The sequence below is a fragment of the Gorilla gorilla genome, chromosome 16 (assembly GCF_029281585.2).
Source record: "Gorilla gorilla gorilla isolate KB3781 chromosome 16, NHGRI_mGorGor1-v2.1_pri, whole genome shotgun sequence".
Taxonomy (NCBI): domain Eukaryota; kingdom Metazoa; phylum Chordata; class Mammalia; order Primates; family Hominidae; genus Gorilla; species Gorilla gorilla.
In genome coordinates, this window is record NC_073240.2 from 14,077,446 (window position 1) to 14,099,068 (window position 21,623).

Sequence of the window (21,623 nt, forward strand, 5' to 3'; positions counted from 1 at the left end):
GGAGTGGAAATGGAACGGGAGTGGAAATGGAAAGGGAGTGGAAATGGAACGGGAGTGGAAATGGAACGGGAGTGGAAATGGAACGGGAGTGGAAATGGAACGGGAGTGGAAATGGAACGGGAGTGGAAATGGAACGGGAGTGGAAATGGAACGGGAGTGGAAATGGAACGGGAGTGGAAATGGAACGGGAGTGGAAATGGAACGGGAGTGGAAATGGAATGGGAGGGGAAATGGAACGGGAGTGGAAATGGAACGGGAGTGGAAATGGAATGGGAGTGGAATGGGAATGGGAGTGGAAATGGAATGGGAGTGGAAAAGGAATGGGAGAGGAAATGGAATGGGAGTGGAAATGGAATGGGAGTGGAAATGGAACGGGATAGGATATGGAACGGGAGTGGAAATGGAACGGGAGTGGAAATGGAATGGGAGTGGAAATGGAATGGGAGTGGAATGGGAATGGAATGGAAATGGAGTGGAGTGGAGTGGAGTAGAGTGGAGTGGAATGGAATGGAATGGAATGGAATGGAATGGAATGGAATGGAATGGAATGGAATGTACCCAAGTAGAATGCAATGGAATGGAATGGAATGGAATGGAATGGAATGGAACGGAATGGAACGGAACGGAACGGAACGGAACAGAATGGAATGCAATGGAATGGAATGGAATGGAACGGAACGGAACGGAACGGAACGGAACGGAACGGAACGGAACAGAATGGAATGCAAAGGAATGGAATGCAGTGGAATGCAATGGAATGCAGTGGAATGGAAAGGAATGGAATGGAATGGAATGGAATGGAATCTACCTGACTAGAATGGAATGGAATGGAAATGGAATGGGAGTGAAATTGGAATGGGAGTGGAAATGGAATTGGAGTGGAAATGGAATGGGAGTGGAAATGGAATGGGAGTGGAAATGGAATGGGAGTGGAAATGGAACGGGAGTGGAAATGGAATGGGAGTGGAAATGGAATGGGAGTGGAAATGGAATGGGAGTGGAAATGGAACGGGAGTGGAATGGGAATGGGAGTGGAAATGGAACGGGAGTGGAAATGGAACGGGAGTGGAAATGGAACGGGTGTGGAAATGGAATGGGAGTGGAAATGGAATGGGAGTGGAAATGGAATGGGAGTGGAAATGGAATGGGAGTGGAAATGGAATGGGAGTGGAAATGGAATGGGAGTGGAAATGGAATGGGAGTGGAAATGGAATGGTAGTGGAAATGGAATGGGAGTGGAATGGGAATGGGAGTGGAAATGGAACGGGAGTGGAATGGGAATGGAATTGAAATGGAGTGGAGTGGAGTGGAGTGGAGTGGAGTGGAATGGAATGGAATGGAATGGAATGGAATGGAATGGAATGGAATGGAATGGAATGGAATGTACCCAAGTAGAATGCAATGGAATGGAATGGAATGGAATGGAATGGAACGGAACGGAACGGAACGGAACGGAACGGAACGGAACGGAACAGAATGGAATGCAATGGAATGGAATGGAATGGAATGCAGTGGAATGCAATGGAATGCAGTGGAATGGAAAGGAATGGAATGGAATGGAATGGAATGGAATCTACCTGACTAGAATGGAATGGAATGGAAATGGAATGGGAGTGGAAATGGAATGGGAGTGGAAATGGAACGGGAGTGGAAATGGAACGGGAGTGGAAATGGAAGGGGAGTGGAAATGGAACGGGAGTGGAAATGGAACGGGAGTGGAAATGGAACGGGAGTGGAAATGGAATGGGAGGGGAAATGGAACGGGAGTGGAAATGGAATGGGAGTGGAAATGGAACGGGAGTGGAATGGGAATGGGAGTGGAAATGGAACGGGAGTGGAAATGGAACGGGAGTGGAAATGGAACGGGAGTGGAAATGGAACGGGACTGGAAATGGAATGGGAGTGGAAATGGAAGGGGAGTGGAAATGGAATGGGAGTGGAAATGGAATGGGAGTGGAAATGGAATGGGAGTGGATATGGAACGGGAGTGGAAATGGAACGGGAGTGGAAATGGAACGGGAGTGGAAATGGAACGGGAGTGGAAATGGAAGGGGAGTGGAAATGGAACGGGAGTGGAAATGGAAGGGGAGTGGAAATGGAACGGGAGTGGAAATGGAAAGGGAGTGGAAATGGAACGGGAGTGGAAATGGAACGGGAGTGGAAATGGAACGGGAGTGGAAATGGAAAGGGAGTGGAAATGGAACGGGAGTGGAAATGGAACGGGAGTGGAAATGGAACGGGAGTGGAAATGGAACGGGAGTGGAAATGGAACGGGAGTGGAAATGGAACGGGAGTGGAAATGGAACGGGAGTGGAAATGGAACGGGAGTGGAAATGGAACGGGAGTGGAAATGGAACGGGAGTGGAAATGGAATGGGAGGGGAAATGGAACGGGAGTGGAAATGGAACGGGAGTGGAAATGGAATGGGAGTGGAATGGGAATGGGAGTGGAAATGGAATGGGAGTGGAAAAGGAATGGGAGAGGAAATGGAATGGGAGTGGAAATGGAATGGGAGTGGAAATGGAACGGGATAGGATATGGAACGGGAGTGGAAATGGAACGGGAGTGGAAATGGAATGGGAGTGGAAATGGAATGGGAGTGGAATGGGAATGGAATGGAAATGGAGTGGAGTGGAGTGGAGTAGAGTGGAGTGGAATGGAATGGAATGGAATGGAATGGAATGGAATGGAATGGAATGGAATGGAATGTACCCAAGTAGAATGCAATGGAATGGAATGGAATGGAATGGAATGGAATGGAACGGAATGGAACGGAACGGAACGGAACGGAACAGAATGGAATGCAATGGAATGGAATGGAATGGAACGGAACGGAACGGAACGGAACGGAACGGAACGGAACGGAACAGAATGGAATGCAAAGGAATGGAATGCAGTGGAATGCAATGGAATGCAGTGGAATGGAAAGGAATGGAATGGAATGGAATGGAATGGAATCTACCTGACTAGAATGGAATGGAATGGAAATGGAATGGGAGTGAAATTGGAATGGGAGTGGAAATGGAATGGGAGTGGAAATGGAATGGGAGTGGAAATGGAACGGGAGTGGAAATGGAATGGGAGTGGAAATGGAATGGGAGTGGAAATGGAATGGGAGTGGAAATGGAACGGGAGTGGAATGGGAATGGGAGTGGAAATGGAACGGGAGTGGAAATGGAACGGGAGTGGAAATGGAACGGGTGTGGAAATGGAATGGGAGTGGAAATGGAATGGGAGTGGAAATGGAATGGGAGTGGAAATGGAATGGGAGTGGAAATGGAATGGGAGTGGAAATGGAATGGGAGTGGAAATGGAATGGGAGTGGAAATGGAATGGTAGTGGAAATGGAATGGGAGTGGAATGGGAATGGGAGTGGAAATGGAACGGGAGTGGAATGGGAATGGAATTGAAATGGAGTGGAGTGGAGTGGAGTGGAGTGGAGTGGAATGGAATGGAATGGAATGGAATGGAATGGAATGGAATGGAATGGAATGGAATGGAATGTACCCAAGTAGAATGCAATGGAATGGAATGGAATGGAATGGAATGGAACGGAACGGAACGGAACGGAACGGAACGGAACGGAACAGAATGGAATGCAATGGAATGGAATGGAATGGAATGCAGTGGAATGCAATGGAATGCAGTGGAATGGAAAGGAATGGAATGGAATGGAATGGAATGGAATCTACCTGACTAGAATGGAATGGAATGGAAATGGAATGGGAGTGGAAATGGAATGGGAGTGGAAATGGAACGGGAGTGGAAATGGAACGGGAGTGGAAATGGAAGGGGAGTGGAAATGGAACGGGAGTGGAAATGGAACGGGAGTGGAAATGGAACGGGAGTGGAAATGGAATGGGAGGGGAAATGGAACGGGAGTGGAAATGGAATGGGAGTGGAAATGGAACGGGAGTGGAATGGGAATGGGAGTGGAAATGGAACGGGAGTGGAAATGGAACGGGAGTGGAAATGGAACGGGAGTGGAAATGGAACGGGTGTGGAAATGGAATGGGAGTGGAAATGGAATGGGAGTGGAAATGGAATGGGAGTGGAAATGGAATGGGAGTGGAAATGGAATGGGAGTGGAAATGGAATGGGAGTGGAAATGGAATGGGAGTGGAAATGGAATGGTAGTGGAAATGGAATGGGAGTGGAATGGGAATGGGAGTGGAAATGGAACGGGAGTGGAATGGGAATGGAATTGAAATGGAGTGGAGTGGAGTGGAGTGGAGTGGAGTGGAATGGAATGGAATGGAATGGAATGGAATGGAATGGAATGGAATGGAATGGAATGGAATGTACCCAAGTAGAATGCAATGGAATGGAATGGAATGGAATGGAATGGAACGGAACGGAACGGAACGGAACGGAACGGAACAGAATGGAATGCAATGGAATGGAATGGAATGGAATGCAGTGGAATGCAATGGAATGCAGTGGAATGGAAAGGAATGGAATGGAATGGAATGGAATGGAATCTACCTGACTAGAATGGAATGGAATGGAAATGGAATGGGAGTGGAAATGGAATGGGAGTGGAAATGGAACGGGAGTGGAAATGGAACGGGAGTGGAAATGGAAGGGGAGTGGAAATGGAACGGGAGTGGAAATGGAACGGGAGTGGAAATGGAACGGGAGTGGAAATGGAATGGGAGGGGAAATGGAACGGGAGTGGAAATGGAATGGGAGTGGAAATGGAACGGGAGTGGAATGGGAATGGGAGTGGAAATGGAACGGGAGTGGAAATGGAACGGGAGTGGAAATGGAACGGGAGTGGAAATGGAACGGGACTGGAAATGGAATGGGAGTGGAAATGGAAGGGGAGTGGAAATGGAATGGGAGTGGAAATGGAATGGGAGTGGAAATGGAATGGGAGTGGATATGGAACGGGAGTGGAAATGGAACGGGAGTGGAAATGGAACGGGAGTGGAAATGGAACGGGAGTGGAAATGGAAGGGGAGTGGAAATGGAACGGGAGTGGAAATGGAAGGGGAGTGGAAATGGAACGGGAGTGGAAATGGAAAGGGAGTGGAAATGGAACGGGAGTGGAAATGGAACGGGAGTGGAAATGGAACGGGAGTGGAAATGGAAAGGGAGTGGAAATGGAACGGGAGTGGAAATGGAACGGGAGTGGAAATGGAACGGGAGTGGAAATGGAACGGGAGTGGAAATGGAACGGGAGTGGAAATGGAACGGGAGTGGAAATGGAACGGGAGTGGAAATGGAACGGGAGTGGAAATGGAACGGGAGTGGAAATGGAACGGGAGTGGAAATGGAATGGGAGGGGAAATGGAACGGGAGTGGAAATGGAACGGGAGTGGAAATGGAATGGGAGTGGAATGGGAATGGGAGTGGAAATGGAATGGGAGTGGAAAAGGAATGGGAGAGGAAATGGAATGGGAGTGGAAATGGAATGGGAGTGGAAATGGAACGGGATAGGATATGGAACGGGAGTGGAAATGGAACGGGAGTGGAAATGGAATGGGAGTGGAAATGGAATGGGAGTGGAATGGGAATGGAATGGAAATGGAGTGGAGTGGAGTGGAGTAGAGTGGAGTGGAATGGAATGGAATGGAATGGAATGGAATGGAATGGAATGGAATGGAATGGAATGTACCCAAGTAGAATGCAATGGAATGGAATGGAATGGAATGGAATGGAATGGAACGGAATGGAACGGAACGGAACGGAACGGAACAGAATGGAATGCAATGGAATGGAATGGAATGGAACGGAACGGAACGGAACGGAACGGAACGGAACGGAACGGAACAGAATGGAATGCAAAGGAATGGAATGCAGTGGAATGCAATGGAATGCAGTGGAATGGAAAGGAATGGAATGGAATGGAATGGAATGGAATCTACCTGACTAGAATGGAATGGAATGGAAATGGAATGGGAGTGAAATTGGAATGGGAGTGGAAATGGAATGGGAGTGGAAATGGAATGGGAGTGGAAATGGAACGGGAGTGGAAATGGAATGGGAGTGGAAATGGAATGGGAGTGGAAATGGAATGGGAGTGGAAATGGAACGGGAGTGGAATGGGAATGGGAGTGGAAATGGAACGGGAGTGGAAATGGAACGGGAGTGTAAATGGAACGGGTGTGGAAATGGAATGGGAGTGGAAATGGAATGGGAGTGGAAATGGAATGGGAGTGGAAATGGAATGGGAGTGGAAATGGAATGGGAGTGGAAATGGAATGGGAGTGGAAATGGAATGGGAGTGGAAATGGAATGGTAGTGGAAATGGAATGGGAGTGGAATGGGAATGGGAGTGGAAATGGAACGGGAGTGGAATGGGAATGGAATTGAAATGGAGTGGAGTGGAGTGGAGTGGAGTGGAGTGGAATGGAATGGAATGGAATGGAATGGAATGGAATGGAATGGAATGGAATGGAATGGAATGTACCCAAGTAGAATGCAATGGAATGGAATGGAATGGAATGGAATGGAACGGAACGGAACGGAACGGAACGGAACGGAACGGAACAGAATGGAATGCAATGGAATGGAATGGAATGGAATGCAGTGGAATGCAATGGAATGCAGTGGAATGGAAAGGAATGGAATGGAATGGAATGGAATGGAATCTACCTGACTAGAATGGAATGGAATGGAAATGGAATGGGAGTGGAAATGGAATGGGAGTGGAAATGGAACGGGAGTGGAAATGGAACGGGAGTGGAAATGGAAGGGGAGTGGAAATGGAACGGGAGTGGAAATGGAACGGGAGTGGAAATGGAACGGGAGTGGAAATGGAATGGGAGGGGAAATGGAACGGGAGTGGAAATGGAATGGGAGTGGAAATGGAACGGGAGTGGAATGGGAATGGGAGTGGAAATGGAACGGGAGTGGAAATGGAACGGGAGTGGAAATGGAACGGGAGTGGAAATGGAACGGGTGTGGAAATGGAATGGGAGTGGAAATGGAATGGGAGTGGAAATGGAATGGGAGTGGAAATGGAATGGGAGTGGAAATGGAATGGGAGTGGAAATGGAATGGGAGTGGAAATGGAATGGGAGTGGAAATGGAATGGTAGTGGAAATGGAATGGGAGTGGAATGGGAATGGGAGTGGAAATGGAACGGGAGTGGAATGGGAATGGAATTGAAATGGAGTGGAGTGGAGTGGAGTGGAGTGGAGTGGAATGGAATGGAATGGAATGGAATGGAATGGAATGGAATGGAATGGAATGGAATGGAATGTACCCAAGTAGAATGCAATGGAATGGAATGGAATGGAATGGAATGGAACGGAACGGAACGGAACGGAACGGAACGGAACAGAATGGAATGCAATGGAATGGAATGGAATGGAATGCAGTGGAATGCAATGGAATGCAGTGGAATGGAAAGGAATGGAATGGAATGGAATGGAATGGAATCTACCTGACTAGAATGGAATGGAATGGAAATGGAATGGGAGTGGAAATGGAATGGGAGTGGAAATGGAACGGGAGTGGAAATGGAACGGGAGTGGAAATGGAAGGGGAGTGGAAATGGAACGGGAGTGGAAATGGAACGGGAGTGGAAATGGAACGGGAGTGGAAATGGAATGGGAGGGGAAATGGAACGGGAGTGGAAATGGAATGGGAGTGGAAATGGAACGGGAGTGGAATGGGAATGGGAGTGGAAATGGAACGGGAGTGGAAATGGAACGGGAGTGGAAATGGAACGGGAGTGGAAATGGAACGGGACTGGAAATGGAATGGGAGTGGAAATGGAAGGGGAGTGGAAATGGAATGGGAGTGGAAATGGAATGGGAGTGGAAATGGAATGGGAGTGGATATGGAACGGGAGTGGAAATGGAACGGGAGTGGAAATGGAACGGGAGTGGAAATGGAACGGGAGTGGAAATGGAACGGGAGTGGAAATGGAACGGGAGTGGAAATGGAACGGGAGTGGAAATGGAACGGGAGTGGAAATGGAACGGGAGTGGAAATGGAACGGGAGTGGAAATGGAACGGGAGTGGAAATGGAACGGGAGTGGAAATGGAATGGGAGGGGAAATGGAACGGGAGTGGAAATGGAACGGGAGTGGAAATGGAATGGGAGTGGAATGGGAATGGGAGTGGAAATGGAATGGGAGTGGAAAAGGAATGGGAGAGGAAATGGAATGGGAGTGGAAATGGAATGGGAGTGGAAATGGAACGGGATAGGATATGGAACGGGAGTGGAAATGGAACGGGAGTGGAAATGGAATGGGAGTGGAAATGGAATGGGAGTGGAATGGGAATGGAATGGAAATGGAGTGGAGTGGAGTGGAGTAGAGTGGAGTGGAATGGAATGGAATGGAATGGAATGGAATGGAATGGAATGGAATGGAATGGAATGTACCCAAGTAGAATGCAATGGAATGGAATGGAATGGAATGGAATGGAATGGAACGGAATGGAACGGAACGGAACGGAACGGAACAGAATGGAATGCAATGTAATGGAATGGAATGGAACGGAACGGAACGGAACGGAACGGAACGGAACGGAACGGAACAGAATGGAATGCAAAGGAATGGAATGCAGTGGAATGCAATGGAATGCAGTGGAATGGAAAGGAATGGAATGGAATGGAATGGAATGGAATCTACCTGACTAGAATGGAATGGAATGGAAATGGAATGGGAGTGAAATTGGAATGGGAGTGGAAATGGAATGGGAGTGGAAATGGAATGGGAGTGGAAATGGAACGGGAGTGGAAATGGAATGGGAGTGGAAATGGAATGGGAGTGGAAATGGAATGGGAGTGGAAATGGAACGGGAGTGGAATGGGAATGGGAGTGGAAATGGAACGGGAGTGGAAATGGAACGGGAGTGTAAATGGAACGGGTGTGGAAATGGAATGGGAGTGGAAATGGAATGGGAGTGGAAATGGAATGGGAGTGGAAATGGAATGGGAGTGGAAATGGAATGGGAGTGGAAATGGAATGGGAGTGGAAATGGAATGGGAGTGGAAATGGAATGGTAGTGGAAATGGAATGGGAGTGGAATGGGAATGGGAGTGGAAATGGAACGGGAGTGGAATGGGAATGGAATTGAAATGGAGTGGAGTGGAGTGGAGTGGAGTGGAGTGGAATGGAATGGAATGGAATGGAATGGAATGGAATGGAATGGAATGGAATGGAATGGAATGTACCCAAGTAGAATGCAATGGAATGGAATGGAATGGAATGGAATGGAACGGAACGGAACGGAACGGAACGGAACGGAACGGAACAGAATGGAATGCAATGGAATGGAATGGAATGGAATGCAGTGGAATGCAATGGAATGCAGTGGAATGGAAAGGAATGGAATGGAATGGAATGGAATGGAATCTACCTGACTAGAATGGAATGGAATGGAAATGGAATGGGAGTGGAAATGGAATGGGAGTGGAAATGGAACGGGAGTGGAAATGGAACGGGAGTGGAAATGGAAGGGGAGTGGAAATGGAACGGGAGTGGAAATGGAACGGGAGTGGAAATGGAACGGGAGTGGAAATGGAATGGGAGGGGAAATGGAACGGGAGTGGAAATGGAATGGGAGTGGAAATGGAACGGGAGTGGAATGGGAATGGGAGTGGAAATGGAACGGGAGTGGAAATGGAACGGGAGTGGAAATGGAACGGGAGTGGAAATGGAACGGGTGTGGAAATGGAATGGGAGTGGAAATGGAATGGGAGTGGAAATGGAATGGGAGTGGAAATGGAATGGGAGTGGAAATGGAATGGGAGTGGAAATGGAATGGGAGTGGAAATGGAATGGGAGTGGAAATGGAATGGTAGTGGAAATGGAATGGGAGTGGAATGGGAATGGGAGTGGAAATGGAACGGGAGTGGAATGGGAATGGAATTGAAATGGAGTGGAGTGGAGTGGAGTGGAGTGGAGTGGAATGGAATGGAATGGAATGGAATGGAATGGAATGGAATGGAATGGAATGGAATGGAATGTACCCAAGTAGAATGCAATGGAATGGAATGGAATGGAATGGAATGGAACGGAACGGAACGGAACGGAACGGAACGGAACAGAATGGAATGCAATGGAATGGAATGGAATGGAATGCAGTGGAATGCAATGGAATGCAGTGGAATGGAAAGGAATGGAATGGAATGGAATGGAATGGAATCTACCTGACTAGAATGGAATGGAATGGAAATGGAATGGGAGTGGAAATGGAATGGGAGTGGAAATGGAACGGGAGTGGAAATGGAACGGGAGTGGAAATGGAAGGGGAGTGGAAATGGAACGGGAGTGGAAATGGAACGGGAGTGGAAATGGAACGGGAGTGGAAATGGAATGGGAGGGGAAATGGAACGGGAGTGGAAATGGAATGGGAGTGGAAATGGAACGGGAGTGGAATGGGAATGGGAGTGGAAATGGAACGGGAGTGGAAATGGAACGGGAGTGGAAATGGAACGGGAGTGGAAATGGAACGGGACTGGAAATGGAATGGGAGTGGAAATGGAAGGGGAGTGGAAATGGAATGGGAGTGGAAATGGAATGGGAGTGGAAATGGAATGGGAGTGGATATGGAACGGGAGTGGAAATGGAACGGGAGTGGAAATGGAACGGGAGTGGAAATGGAACGGGAGTGGAAATGGAACGGGAGTGGAAATGGAACGGGAGTGGAAATGGAACGGGAGTGGAAATGGAACGGGAGTGGAAATGGAACGGGAGTGGAAATGGAACGGGAGTGGAAATGGAACGGGAGTGGAAATGGAACGGGAGTGGAAATGGAATGGGAGGGGAAATGGAACGGGAGTGGAAATGGAACGGGAGTGGAAATGGAATGGGAGTGGAATGGGAATGGGAGTGGAAATGGAATGGGAGTGGAAAAGGAATGGGAGAGGAAATGGAATGGGAGTGGAAATGGAATGGGAGTGGAAATGGAACGGGATAGGATATGGAACGGGAGTGGAAATGGAACGGGAGTGGAAATGGAATGGGAGTGGAAATGGAATGGGAGTGGAATGGGAATGGAATGGAAATGGAGTGGAGTGGAGTGGAGTAGAGTGGAGTGGAATGGAATGGAATGGAATGGAATGGAATGGAATGGAATGGAATGGAATGGAATGTACCCAAGTAGAATGCAATGGAATGGAATGGAATGGAATGGAATGGAATGGAACGGAATGGAACGGAACGGAACGGAACGGAACAGAATGGAATGCAATGTAATGGAATGGAATGGAACGGAACGGAACGGAACGGAACGGAACGGAACGGAACGGAACAGAATGGAATGCAAAGGAATGGAATGCAGTGGAATGCAATGGAATGCAGTGGAATGGAAAGGAATGGAATGGAATGGAATGGAATGGAATCTACCTGACTAGAATGGAATGGAATGGAAATGGAATGGGAGTGAAATTGGAATGGGAGTGGAAATGGAATGGGAGTGGAAATGGAATGGGAGTGGAAATGGAACGGGAGTGGAAATGGAATGGGAGTGGAAATGGAATGGGAGTGGAAATGGAATGGGAGTGGAAATGGAACGGGAGTGGAATGGGAATGGGAGTGGAAATGGAACGGGAGTGGAAATGGAACGGGAGTGGAAATGGAACGGGTGTGGAAATGGAATGGGAGTGGAAATGGAATGGGAGTGGAAATGGAATGGGAGTGGAAATGGAATGGGAGTGGAAATGGAATGGGAGTGGAAATGGAATGGGAGTGGAAATGGAATGGGAGTGGAAATGGAATGGTAGTGGAAATGGAATGGGAGTGGAATGGGAATGGGAGTGGAAATGGAACGGGAGTGGAATGGGAATGGAATTGAAATGGAGTGGAGTGGAGTGGAGTGGAGTGGAGTGGAATGGAATGGAATGGAATGGAATGGAATGGAATGGAATGGAATGGAATGGAATGGAATGTACCCAAGTAGAATGCAATGGAATGGAATGGAATGGAATGGAATGGAACGGAACGGAACGGAACGGAACGGAACGGAACGGAACAGAATGGAATGCAATGGAATGGAATGGAATGGAATGCAGTGGAATGCAATGGAATGCAGTGGAATGGAAAGGAATGGAATGGAATGGAATGGAATGGAATCTACCTGACTAGAATGGAATGGAATGGAAATGGAATGGGAGTGGAAATGGAATGGGAGTGGAAATGGAACGGGAGTGGAAATGGAACGGGAGTGGAAATGGAAGGGGAGTGGAAATGGAACGGGAGTGGAAATGGAACGGGAGTGGAAATGGAACGGGAGTGGAAATGGAATGGGAGGGGAAATGGAACGGGAGTGGAAATGGAACGGGAGTGGAAATGGAACGGGAGTGGAATGGGAATGGGAGTGGAAATGGAACGGGAGTGGAAATGGAACGGGAGTGGAAATGGAAGGGGAGTGGAAATGGAACGGGAGTGGAAATGGAACGGGAGTGGAAATGGAATGGGAGTGGAAATGGAATGGGAGTGGAAATGGAATGGGAGTGGAAATGGAATGGGAGTGGAATTGGAATGGGAGTGGAAATGGAATGGGAGTGGAATGGGAATGGGAGTGGAATTGGAATGGGAGTGGAATGGGAATGGAATGGAAATGGAGTGGAGTGGAGTGGAGTGGAGTGGAGTGGAATGGAATGGAGTGGAATGGAATGGAATGGAATGGAATGGAATAGAATGGAATGTACCCAAGTAGAATGCAATGGAATGGAATGGAATGGAATGGAATGGAACGGAACGGAACGGAACGGAACGGAACGGAAAGGAACGGAACAGAATGGAATGCAATGGAATGGAATGGAATGAAATGCAGTGGAATGCAATGGAATGCAGTGGAATGGAAAGGAATGGAATGGAATGGAATGGAATGGAATGGAATCTACCTGACTAGAATGGAATGGATGGAAATGGAATGGGAGTGGAAATGGAATGGGAGTGGAAATGGAATGGGAGTGGAAATGGAATGGGAGTGGAAATGGAATGGGAGTGGAAATGGAATGGGAGTGGAAATGGAATGGGAGTGGAAATGGAATGGGAGTGGAAATGGAATGGGAGTGGAAATGGAGTGGGAGTGGAAATGGAGTGGGAGTGGAAATGGAATGGGTGTGGAAATGGAATGGGAGTGGAAATGGAATGGGAGTGGAAATGGAATGGGAGTGGAAATGGAATGGGAGTGGAAATGGAATGGGAGTGGAATGGGAATGGGAGAGGAAATGGAATGGGAGTGGAATGGGAATGGAATGGAAATGGAGTGGAGTGGAGTGGAGTGGAGTGGAGTGGAGTGGAATGGAATGGAATGGAATGGAATGGAATGGAATGGAATGGAATGGAATGTACCCAAGTAGAATGCATTGGAATGGAATGGAATGGAATGGAATGGAACGGAACGGAACGGAGCGGAACGGAACGGAACGGAACAGAATGGAATGCAAAGGAATGGAATGGAATGGAATGCAGTGGAATGCAATGGAATGCAGTGGAATGGAAAGGAATGGAATGGAATGGAATGGAATGGAATCTACCTGACTAGAATGGAATGGAATGGAAATGGAATGGGAGTGAAATTGGAGTGGGAGTGGAAATGGAATGGGAGTGGAAATGGAATGGGAGTGGAAATGGAACGGGAGTGGAAATGGAACGGGAGTAGAAATGGAACGGGAGTGGAAATGGAACGGGAGTGGAAATGGAACGGGAGTGGAAATGGAACGGGAGTGGAAATGGAACGGGAGTGGAAATGGAACGGGAGTGGAAATGGAACGGGAGTGGAAATGGAACGGGAGTGGAACTGGAATGGGAGTGGAAATGGAACGGGAGTGGAAATGGAACGGGAGTGGAAATGGAACGGGAGTGGAAATGGAATGGGAGTGGAAATGGAATGGGAGTGGAAATGGAATGGGAGTGGAAATGGAACGGGAGTGGAAATGGAAGGGGAGTGGAAATGGAAATGGAGTGGAAATGGAACGGGAGTGGAAATGGAACGGGAGTGGAAATGGAAGGGGAGTGGAAATGGAACGGGAGTGGAAATGGAACGGGAGTGGAAATGGAACGGGAGTGGAAATGGAACGGGAGTAGAAATGGAACGGGAGTGGAAATGGAACGGGAGTGGAAATGGAACGGGAGTGGAAATGGAACGGGAGTGGAAATGGAACGGGAGTGGAAATGGAACGGGAGTGGAAATGGAACGGGAGTGGAAATGGAACGGGAGTGGAAATGGAACGGGAGTGGAAATGGAACGGGAGTGGAAATGGAAGGGGAGTGGAAATGGAACGGGAGTGGAAATGGAACGGGAGTGGAAATGGAACGGGAGTAGAAATGGAACGGGAGTGGAAATGGAACGGGAGTGGAAATGGAACGGGAGTGGAAATGGAACGGGAGTGGAAATGGAACGGGAGTGGAAATGGAACGGGAGTGGAAATGGAACGGGAGTGGAAATGGAACGGGAGTGGAAATGGAACGGGAGTGGAAATGGAACGGGAGTGGAAATGGAAGGGGAGTGGAAATGGAACGGGAGTGGAAATGGAACGGGAGTGGAAATGGAATGGGAGTGGAAATGGAATGGGAGTGGAAATGGAATGGGAGTGGAAATGGAATGGGAGTGGAATTGGAATGGGAGTGGAAATGGAATGGGAGTGGAATGGGAATGGGAGTGGAATTGGAATGGGAGTGGAATGGGAATGGAATGGAAATGGAGTGGAGTGGAGTGGAGTGGAGTGGAGTGGAATGGAATGGAGTGGAATGGAATGGAATGGAATGGAATGGAATAGAATGGAATGTACCCAAGTAGAATGCAATGGAATGGAATGGAATGGAATGGAATGGAACGGAACGGAACGGAACGGAACGGAACGGAAAGGAACGGAACAGAATGGAATGCAATGGAATGGAATGGAATGAAATGCAGTGGAATGCAATGGAATGCAGTGGAATGGAAAGGAATGGAATGGAATGGAATGGAATGGAATGGAATCTACCTGACTAGAATGGAATGGATGGAAATGGAATGGGAGTGGAAATGGAATGGGAGTGGAAATGGAATGGGAGTGGAAATGGAATGGGAGTGGAAATGGAATGGGAGTGGAAATGGAATGGGAGTGGAAATGGAATGGGAGTGGAAATGGAATGGGAGTGGAAATGGAATGGGAGTGGAAATGGAGTGGGAGTGGAAATGGAGTGGGAGTGGAAATGGAATGGGTGTGGAAATGGAATGGGAGTGGAAATGGAATGGGAGTGGAAATGGAATGGGAGTGGAAATGGAATGGGAGTGGAAATGGAATGGGAGTGGAATGGGAATGGGAGTGGAAATGGAATCGGAGTGGAATGGGAATGGAATGGAAATGGAGTGGAGTGGAGTGGAGTGGAGTGGAGTGGAGTGGAATGGAATGGAATGGAATGGAATGGAATGGAATGGAATGGAATGGAATGTACCCAAGTAGAATGCAATGGAATGGAATGGAATGGGATGGAATGGAACGGAACGGAACGGAACGGAACGGAACGGAACGGAACAGAATGGGATGCAATGGAATGGAATGCAGTGGAATGCAATGGAATGCAGTGGAATGGAAAGGAATGGAATGGAATGGAATGGAATGGAATCTACCTGACTAGAATGGAATGGAATGGAAATGGAATGGGAGTGGAAATGGAATGGGAGTGGAAATGGAATGGGAGTGGAAATGGAATGGGAGTGGAAATGGAATGGGAGTGGAAATGGAATGGGAGTGGAAACGGAATGGGAGTGGAAATGGAATGGGAGTGGAAATGGAATGGGAGTGGAAATGGAGTGGGAGTGGAAATGGAATGGGATTGGAAATGGAAAGGGAGTGGAAATGGAATGGGAGTGGAAATGGAATGGGAGTGGAAATGGAATGGGAGTGGAAATGGAATGGGAGTGGAAATGGAATGGGAGTGGAATGGGAATGGGAGTGGAAATGGAATGGGAGTGGAATGGGAATGGAATGGAAATGGAGTGGAGTGGAGTGGAGTGGAGTGGAGTGGAATGGAATGGAATGGAATGGAATGGAATGGAATGGAATGGAATGCAGTGGAATGCAATGGAATGCAGTGGAATGGAAAGGAATGGAATGGAATGGAATGGAATGGAATGGAATCTACCTGACTAGAATGGAATGGAATGGAAACGGAATGGGAGTGGAAATGGAAAGGGAGTGGAAATGGAATGGGAGTGGAAATGGAATGGGAGTGGAAATGGAACGGGAGTGGAAATGGAACGGGAGTGGAAATGGAACGGGAGTAGAAATGGAACGGGAGTGGAAATGGAACGGGAGTGGAAATGGAACGGGAGTGGAAATGGAACGGGAGTGGAAATGGAACGGGAGTGGAAATGGAACGGGAGTGGAAATGGAACGGGAGTGGAAATGGAACGGGAGTGGAACTGGAATGGGAGTGGAAATGGAATGGGAGTGGAAATGGAATGGGAGTGGAAATGGAATGGGAGTGGAAATGGAATGGGAGTGGAATGGGAATGGGAGTGGAAATGGAATCGGAGTGGAATGGGAATGGAATGGAAATGGAGTGGAGTGGAGTGGAGTGGAGTGGAGTGGAGTGGAATGGAATGGAATGGAATGGAATGGAATGGAATGGAATGGAATGGAATGTACCCAAGTAGAATGCAATGGAATGGAATGGAATGGGATGGAATGGAACGGAACGGAACGGAACGGAACGGAACGGAACGGAACAGAATGGGATACAATGGAATGGAATGCAGTGGAATGCAATGGAATGCAGTGGAATGGAAAGGAATGGAATGGAATGGAATGGAATGGAATCTACCTGACTAGAATGGAATGGAATGGAAATGGAATGGGAGTGGAAATGGAATGGGAGTGGAAATGGAATGGGAGTGGAAATGGAATGGGAGTGGAAACGGAATGGGAGTGGAAATGGAATGGGAGTGGAAACGGAATGGGAGTGGAAATGGAATGGGAGTGGAAATGGAATGGGAGTGGAAATGGAGTGGGAGTGGAAATGGAAAGGGATTGGAAATGGAAAGGGAGTGGAAATGGAATGGGAGTGGAAATGGAATGGGAGTGGAAATGGAATGGGAGTGGAAATGGAATGGGAGTGGAAATGGAATGGGAGTGGAATGGGAATGGGAGTGGAAATGGAATGGGAGTGGAATGGGAATGGAATGGAAATGGAGTGGAGTGGAGTGGAGTGGAGTGGAGTGGAGTGGAATGGAATGGAATGGAATGGAATGGAATGGAATGGAATGGAATGCAGTGGAATGCAATGGAATGCAGTGGAATGGAAAGGAATGGAATGGAATGGAATGGAATGGAATGGAATCTACCTGACTAGAATGGAATGGAATGGAAATGGAATGGGAGTGGAAATGGAAAGGGAGTGGAAATGGAATGGGAGTGGAAATGGAATGGGAGTGGAAATGGAACGGGAGTGGAAATGGAACGGGAGTGGAAATGGAACGGGAGTAGAAATGGAACGGGAGTGGAAATGGAACGGGAGTGGAAATGGAACGGGAGTGGAAATGGAACGGGAGTGGAAATGGAACGGGAGTGGAAATGGAACGGGAGTGGAAATGGAACGGGAGTGGAAATGGAACGGGAGTGGAAATGGAACGGGAGTGGAAATGGAACGGGAGTGGAACTGGAATGGGAGTGGAAATGGAATGGGAGTGGAAATGGAATGGGAGTGGAAATGGAATGGGAGTGGAAATGGAATGGGAGTGGAATGGGAATGGGAGTGGAAATGGAATCGGAGTGGAATGGGAATGGAATGGAAATGGAGTGGAGTGGAGTGGAGTGGAGTGGAGTGGAGTGGAATGGAATGGAATGGAATGGAATGGAATGGAATGGAATGGAATGTACCCAAGTAGAATGCAATGGAATGGAATGGAATGGGATGGAATGGAACGGAACGGAACGGAACGGAACGGAACGGAACGGAACAGAATGGGATGCAATGGAATGGAATGCAGTGGAATGCAATGGAATGCAGTGGAATGGAAAGGAATGGAATGGAATGGAATGGAATGGAATCTACCTGACTAGAATGGAATGGAATGGAAATGGAATGGGAGTGGAAATGGAATGGGAGTGGAAATGGAATGGGAGTGGAAATGGAATGGGAGTGGAAATGGAATGGGAGTGGAAATGGAATGGGAGTGGAAACGGAATGGGAGTGGAAATGGAATGGGAGTGGAAATGGAATGGGAGTGGAAATGGAGTGGGAGTGGAAATGGAATGGGATTGGAAATGGAAAGGGAGTGGAAATGGAATGGGAGTGGAAATGGAATGGGAGTGGAAATGGAATGGGAGTGGAAATGGAATGGGAGTGGAAATGGAATGGGAGTGGAATGGGAATGGGAGTGGAAATGGAATGGGAGTGGAATGGGAATGGAATGGAAATGGAGTGGAGTGGAGTGGAGTGGAGTGGAGTGGAGTGGAATGGAATGGAATGGAATGGAATGGAATGGAATGGAATGGAATGCAGTGGAATGCAATGGAATGCAGTGGAATGGAAAGGAATGGAATGGAATGGAATGGAATGGAATGGAATCTACCTGACTAGAATGGAATGGAATGGAAATGGAATGGGAGTGGAAATGGAAAGGGAGTGGAAATGGAATGGGAGTGGAAATGGAATGGGAGTGGAAATGGAAGGGGAGTGGAAATGGAAGGGGAGTGGAAATGGAACGGGAGTGGAAATGGAAGGGGAGTGGAAATGGAACGGGAGTGGAAATGGAACGGGAGTGGAAATGGAACGGGAGTGGAAATGGAAGGGGAGTGGAAATGGAACGGGAGTGGAAATGGAACGGGAGTGGAAATGGAAGGGGAGTGGAAATGGAACGGGAGTGGAAATGGAAGGGGAGTGGAAATGGAACGGGAGTGGAAATGGAACGGGAGTGGAAATGGAAGGGGAGTGGAAATGGAACGGGAGTGGAAATGGAACGGGAGTGGAAATGGAACGGGAGTGGAAATGGAACGGGAGTGGAAATGGAACGGGAGTGGACATGGAACGGGAGTGGAAATGGAACGGGAGTGGACATGGAACGGGAGTGGAAATGGAACGGGAGTGGACATGGAACGGGAGTGGAAATGGAACGGGAGTGGAAATGGAATGGGAGTGGAAATGGAATGGGAGTGGAATGGGAATGGAATGGAAATGGAGTGGAGTGGAGTGGAGTGGAGTGGAGTGGAATGGAATGGAATGGAATGGAATGGAATGGAATGGAATGGAATGTACCCAAGTAGAATGCAATGGAATGGAATGGAATGGAATGGAATGGAACGGAATGGAACGGAACGGAACGGAACGGAACAGAATGGAATGCAATGGAATGGAATGGAATGGAATGGAATGGAACGGAACGGAACGGAACGGAACGGAACGGAACCGAACAGAATGGAATGCAAAGGAATGGAATGCAGTGGAATGCAATGGAATGCAGTGGAATGGAAAGGAATGGAATGGAATGGAATGGAATGGAATCTACCTGACTAGAATGGAATGGAATGGAAATGGAATGGGAGTGAAATTGGAATGGGAGTGGAAATGGAATTGGAGTGGAAATGGAATGGGAGTGGAAATGGAATGGGAGTGGAAATGGAATGGGAGTGGAAATGGAACGGGAGTGGAAATGGAATGGGAGTGGAAATGGAATGGGAGTGGAAATGGAATGGGAGTGGAAATGGAACGGGATTGGAATGGGAATGGGAGTGGAAATGGAACGGGAGTGGAAATGGAACGGGTGTGGAAATGGAATGGGAGTGGAAATGGAATGGGAGTGGAAATGGAATGGGAGTGGAAATGGAATGGGAGTGGAAATGGAATGGGAGTGGAAATGGAATGGGAGTGGAAATGGAATGGGAGTGGAAATGGAATGGGAGTGGAAATGGAATGGGAGTGGAATGGGAATGGGAGTGGAAATGGAACGGGAGTGGAATGGGAATGGAATTGAAATGGAGTGGAGTGGAGTGGAGTGGAGTGGAATGGAATGGAATGGAATGGAATGGAATGGAATGTACCCAAGTAGAATGCAATGGAATGGAATGGAATGGAATGGAATGGAACGGAACGGAACGGAACGGAACGGAACGGAACGGAACAGAATGGAATGCAATGGAATGGAATGGAATGGAATGCAGTGGAATGCAATGGAATGCAGTGGAATGGAAAGGAATGGAATGGAATGGAATGGAATGGAATCTACCTGACTAGAATGGAATGGAATGGAAATGGAATGGGAGTGGAAATGGAATGGGAGTGGAAATGGAATGGGAGTGGAAATGGAATGGGAGTGGAAATGGAAGGGGAGTGGAAATGGAAAGGGAGTGGAAATGGAATGGGAGTGGAAATGGAAGGGGAGTGGAAATGGAAGGGGAGTGGAAATGGAAGGGGAGTGGAAATGGAACGGGAGTGGAAATGGAAGGGGAGTGGAAATGGAACGGGAGTGGAAATGGAACGGGAGTGGAAATGGAACGGGAGTGGAAATGGAAGGGGAGTGGAAATGGAACGGGAGTGGAAATGGAAGGGGAGTGGAAATGGAAGGGGAGTGGAAATGGAACGGGAGTGGAAATGGAAGGGGAGTGGAAATGGAACGGGAGTGGAAATGGAACGGGAGTGGAAATGGAACGGGAGTGGAAATGGAAGGGGAGTGGAAATGGAACGGGAGTGGAAATGGAACGGGAGTGGAAATGGAACGGGAGTGGAAATGGAACGGGAGTGGAAATGGAACGGGAGTGGACATGGAACGGGAGTGGAAATGGAACGGGAGTGGACATGGAACGGGAGTGGAAATGGAACGGGAGTGGACATGGAACGGGAGTGGAAATGGAACGGGAGTGGAAATGGAATGGGAGTGGAAATGGAATGGGAGTGGAATGGGAATGGAATGGAAATGGAGTGGAGTGGAGTGGAGTGGAGTGGAGTGGAATGGAATGGAATGGAATGGAATGGAATGGAATGGAATGGAATGTACCCAAGTAGAATGCAATGGCATGGAATGGAATGGAATGGAATGGAACGGAATGGAACGGAACGGAACGGAACGGAACAGAACGGAATGCAATGGAATGGAATGGAATGGAATGGAACGGAACGGAACGGAACGGAACGGAACGGAACGGAACGGAACAGAATGGAATGCAAAGGAATGGAATGCAGTGGAATGCAATGGAATGCAGTGGAATGGAAAGGAATGGAATGGAATGGAATGGAATGGAATCTACCTGACTAGAATGGAATGGAATGGAAATGGAATGGGAGTGAAATTGGAATGGGAGTGGAAATGGAATTGGAGTGGAAATGGAATGGGAGTGGAAATGGAATGGGAGTGGAAATGGAATGGGAGTGGAAATGGAACGGGAGTGGAAATGGAACGGGAGTGGAAATGGAATGGGAGTGGAAATGGAATGGGAGTGGAAATGGAACGGGAGTGGAATGGGAATGGGAGTGGAAATGGAACGGGAGTGGAAATGGAACGGGAGTGGAAATGGAACGGGTGTGGAAATGGAATGGGAGTGGAAATGGAATGGGAGTGGAAATGGAATGGGAGTGGAAATGGAATGGGAGTGGAAATGGAATGGGAGTGGAAATGGAATGGGAGTGGAAATGGAATGGGAGTGGAAATGGAATGGGAGTGGAAATGGAATGGGAGTGGAATGGGAATGGGAGTGGAAATGGAACGGGAGTGGAATGGGAATGGAATTG